This window comes from Halyomorpha halys, unplaced genomic scaffold, assembly GCF_000696795.3.
Source record: "Halyomorpha halys isolate HHAL.00 unplaced genomic scaffold, Hhal_1.1 Scaffold26.1, whole genome shotgun sequence".
In the NCBI taxonomy this organism is placed as follows: Eukaryota; Metazoa; Arthropoda; class Insecta; order Hemiptera; family Pentatomidae; genus Halyomorpha; species Halyomorpha halys.
The window spans coordinates 785,667-791,222 of NW_027115055.1; positions in this window are offsets into that span (position 1 = coordinate 785,667).

Consider the following 5,556-nt stretch of genomic DNA (forward strand, 5'->3'; position numbering starts at 1 on the left):
AATATTAACATATTATTAAAAAAATCCTTAAAATTAAAATGTTAAATAGGAATAAGGAAACCTTATTTCATACTAGTTACTATTAGTTTTGGGCCATTCATAGTATTTTTACATTTATCAATAAATATAATGGTAATTCTTTATAAGCACTTGTTTCGGCCGTACATATACAAAATTATTTTAAATATAATCTGAATTAGGTTAGGTATGCCATGTAATTTGACTAACATAAAATACTGAATTTGAAAATCAGTTCTCCATCTCATTTCCACAGTTTTAATTTCCTTCCTTTCTGCATAAGGGTCACTCCAAATATCAAAGTAGTATCATAAGAAAATTATTCAAAATTTTGTATAACATGGACAATAAAACATGTAATATCAGGGAATAATTGAATGGTGTGGGGTAAAAATGGAACCAGCCACAATTTTGAAGACAGTTTGAATTTTGTACAAAATGCTCTTGTATTTCTTTATTGTGTTAATTTTTCATAGACCGTAAACATTCACCTATAATTTTATGGAATATGAACTGTATAAAACATTTAATTTAATAAAAATTGTCGAGTTTTTTAAAACTGCTCTACTGACCGATTTATATCATGTAGGTTGCCATATTCTTGCCCCAAGATTTTAATTTTCATTATAATTATGACTACAATAAATCTCAGTAAATAATATAACATTACCAAATAAAAAGAAATCAATTTAAGATATTTTATGAATTATTATTTTAGCTTGTAAAGTGTTGGTTATGGAAACATTATCAAGTTCAAAACTGAAAATTAAATTGAAATTGGGAGATCATTTAACTACTTTAATCAGTTTTAACTATTTGTTGTTTTTTAAAACCATCTTTCAACTCATAGGGCTGTCAATTATACATTATTATTATTTTATTCTTTATTTTGTAGTTTTATATAATTGTATATTGGCATTTAGTGGTTTTACGTAAATTTGTGATTCATTTGACCACCTCAGCATAGGATTAGTATGAATTTAGGAATGGAGAAACCTTCCTGGTCAAACTCCTGACATAGTATATCCACTTAATGTAGCAGATCCTTGCTCCAGAGGCATGTCAGTCTTCTTGTTAGATTTAGTGCTAGTGTTTAAGTCAGTAATGTTTGTACCAGTATGTTGGGGTGTCCAGTTGATTTGAAGGTGGGATTTTTTACAGGAGCCCCATGCCTGAGTGGCATAAGTCCCTATCGGCTTAAGCAACATGTTGTATATTAAAAGTTTGTTTGTAAATGATAATTTATTTTTGTGATGTAGTAGTCGTCAAAGTAAATAAAGTCCGTGATTCAGTCTTTTTTTAAAAGTTGTCACATGTGATTTAATTTGTCCATCGTAATTCCCAAGTATCTTATCTCTGTGTTGTTTAGGTAACAGGATATTGTAAAGTGTTAGGGCAGTCTATACTTCCAAATGTAAATGTAACTTGATTTGATTTTTGTATGTTATTTTTATTCGCTATTTATTAAACCAAATTTGTAATAAATTTAAATGAGTCTGTACATGCTGAGAAGCTATGGAAAGTATTACAGCATCATCTACATAAGTTGTAAGCAGGATATTAGTATTTATACATAATATAAAAATTAAATGATTTTAAAAACATATTGTTTGAATGTATAAAACATTGAGAAATAATTCAGAAGTTAAATTTTTTGATATTTATATTACTTTTTTTAGTTATAGGAATAATGTTTTACTTTCTATTGGATAACTGAACAAGGGTTTAAAAATTCTGTAGCCTCAGGAATTAGAAGACCAATTTACAATGTATTGAAATTATTTATTACTAAATGGAATCGTTTATTTCAGAAAGGATATAAGTCTTAGAAATATATTTTGTTTAATAAAAACCTGTCTCAACACTATAATATGAATACATGAAAATTACAGAAATCACACAGTTTTCTGATGACATTCTTGAAATATTTGTACAAATTTGTTTGTTATTTGATCTTTATTCAATGAAAAAATTATATTTCATATATTTTGGGTCAATGACCATTCTGAAATAAACAACTCAATTATTTATAGACTGAACAACTCAATCATTTTTAGGATTAATTAATAAATATAATTTTAGTGCAAGATAGGGAGCGATTATTGGTATAACATTGAATCATAAGGTTTTCTGGGTAAGCATTATTATTATTTATTATTTGGTGAGTATAGTAATTAAATATTTCTCTTTTAAATCTATAATATGAGTTATAAACTATTGCTTTTAGTACACACAAAAGGATAATTAAAAATTAAATAGTATTAATACTATACTAAATTAATGTATTACATTTACCTTTCTTTTTTTCTTAGTCATATATTTTTTATTTACAATTAATAATTAAGCCTGTTGGTCTGTTAATTCGAGTTTTATCACTCAAATAATATTAAAATTATATTATTTTTTTAATTATTTATAACTAAACTTTGCTTAACAATTCTAAAGGAGTTTGTTATTTTTAAATATTGTTGGTTTGCATTCTGTTATATTGTTTGTTAACAAGTTAGTAGGATATAATGGCCATTCCAGTCCTTAAAATACCAATCTTAAAGAGCAACCGAGTTTTGCTATTTGGACTATTATTTTATTATTCATTTACCTAGTGCCTCTAGCCCAAGTACCACCTAAAGAGGTTGTAATGTTGAAGTTCCTCGGAGGATGGTCTCCGGGTCTATAGTACATTTCCTAATTTTCCCTCCTAATTAATTTTAAAGAACACTAAATTAAAAATTTTTAATGGTGAACTTGGATCAGAGTTAGATGGAAATATTAAAGTAGAAGAAGTGTATGAAATAATGAACCTTGATCAACGATCCCATTTTCATTAACAGCCATCTCAGTATTTTTTCAAGTAAGCATAAACAATTCCTGGACAACAAGATTCTTGTTTGACTAAAGTTTTAAATTATATCAATTTAAAGAAAGTGAAAACAGTCCAAGCAGAAAGAAGTTGGCAAAAAAAAAAAAATGGAAATTTTTTTTCAGACATTTTGGGACTGTATTCTGGAAAATACATTAAATGGGGATGATTATGTTGTTTTTAGCAACGTTGAAAACAACTTGATAATTTGAGTGAATGTAAATTTTTTCCTGTTATGTTTGTCAATATAAAAAGATCATTTTATAATTATAAAAAATATTTTAGATCATAGAAGATTAGACCTAAACAAGTATAACAAAGCATAAACAACTATAAAAAAGCATCTGGCCATAGGAACATGTCATTGACTATTTCATTTTTATTTATTTTGTTTATGCTGTCAATTAGTATCTGAATATAATCATTACTAATTTTCTTTTAGTAATTATATGTTTTTATTTCTTTCATATTTTAACTTTTAATATTATTAATTATTTATCTTTTTCAATAAAATTATTGCACTTTTTCTCTTTATTGCAAATTTTTATTATTTTCATATTATGGTTTTAAAAAAATGTTTCATATACATTTAAAATCCTTTTTATTTGATTTTTAATCCCTCCACTAATTTCTTTCTTAGTTCAAAACTTTTAAGCATATGGGCCTGTCAAAGCGGTTTTATGAATGAGCGAGGTTAGTTGGTCTTAGAAAGCTCTCCAGCCTGATAATCACTCTACAGAAGGCCCTCGATAAGGCATATTAAGTTATTTAGGAAGTATAATTGTGCTGTACAATTCCCCATGGAATCTTGGCACTGGTGAATATTCGGATACCATCCACACATGTGATGGACAAACTGCCCACTGGGTTCCTCATTTTTACTTTAATAATAGTACTTACATTTTTTGTCTCTTTTAAGTTGTTGGTATTATCAACGATTCATAACCTAATAACTTTAGGATGATCATTGATTGGTCATGTGTAATAAATAAAGGGAAGATAATCCAGGTGCGGTCAAAATAACTCATTGTAATTTAACTGTTTATTATGAGCTAGTCATATAATATATATTTTATTACTATTAGTTAGGGCCGTCAGTAGAGAGTTGAGGCGTAGGCCTTTGCAACCTGGGAACTGCAGCAGCACCATTTCGAATGCGGCCTGGGGGTTGACTTTTATTTCTGCGGTCCCACGAAATGAAAAATTGACTCCCCCCACTATGGTTCTAGAATAGGGTGGTACCCCCCTCTCCCGTTTGTCAGAAATGACAAGGGGGTAAAAAAAAAACCATTTGACTTATTTTGACCGCATCCGGACCATCTTCCTTTTATCTAATAATTTTCTTATTATAAATTGAATATATTATTTATTAATTGTACTTTTGTACTGCTTTTTAAGCCTTTTTGTCTTACTAGTTATGTTTTATATCAACATGAATGGTACTGTGAATACAGCGATAAGTAGTTGGTTCATCGTGGGAATTCAATGCAGAAGAATTTTTACTTGAACTAAAACCATATATCCACTAACATTCGGCAAATGATTTTTGTGCAACGGCTTGCACTGTTTATGTGGCTGTCTCATTTAATTCGTTTTATATTTCATATTTTAAACTTTAGAAACATTGATCCATTTATTGACAAACGTTTTTTCCACTAGGGTGAGCTGGGTTAAGTATATATTCAATAAAATATAAGTGTGTGAACACAGCTTCAACTGATCATTTGATGTATGCTATCTTACCATTCCATCGTCATCCCCAAATTCACTTTACTTAATTTTTTAGTATAATAAATTAACAAATTAACTGAATGTCGTCTGAATTGGGGCAATACTCCCATGAACTTTTAGCTGAATTTATTGAATTTTATAAACATTTCAAGTGTTTATGCAAAGTGGAAAATAAGGATTATTGCATTAGGAATAAAAAAAAAACTCTAGGAAGGGTTACTTATAAAATTAAACAGGAGGGTCCTTTTTCTAATACAAAAACATTAAACATAAAAATAATTAGTTAATTTCTTGATAAATCCTAACAGCAACTTTGAACTTTGGGTTTAAATATATAAGTTTTATTACATAGACGTAACCAATAAAATGAAATAAAAAATACTGGTTTTACCAGACAAAGCTTGCTTAAGTAATCTTGAGCTTTTAATTGAAAGCTTTGCCCTTTTTTTTCGATTATTATTACATGACTCGAAACCTTAGCACCAGATGGAATACCTAGTTCGATGCTTTTTAAAGCCAATGAACATTTCCATGCGATCATTACTTTTTAAGATACATTCATAATGATCATTTCTCACAAAATTTCGAAACGAGTGGGTTTGGGTGGTTAGGGAGTTTTGAGAAAGTGTTAAAATAAAAAATTATTAAATTCTAAAAAAAGATAAATTAAATAAAAACTGGGTGTATTGTACACAAAGAAATGATTTTACAAAAAACTTCAAAAATTGTCCTAGAAGTTATTATTAATTTTAATAAAAAATATTTGAAAAAAATAAATTCACAGTATTATATATAATCATTTTGCAATTTATATTTATTAGAATTTTTTACTTGAACAGACTTTATTCTCTCAGTTTCTGCACATCAATATTTTTGTTATTTGTCATTATCCAGAGGCCATCAAGCCTAACCATTCTCTTAAGGGTTTAATGAAATATAAATAAATT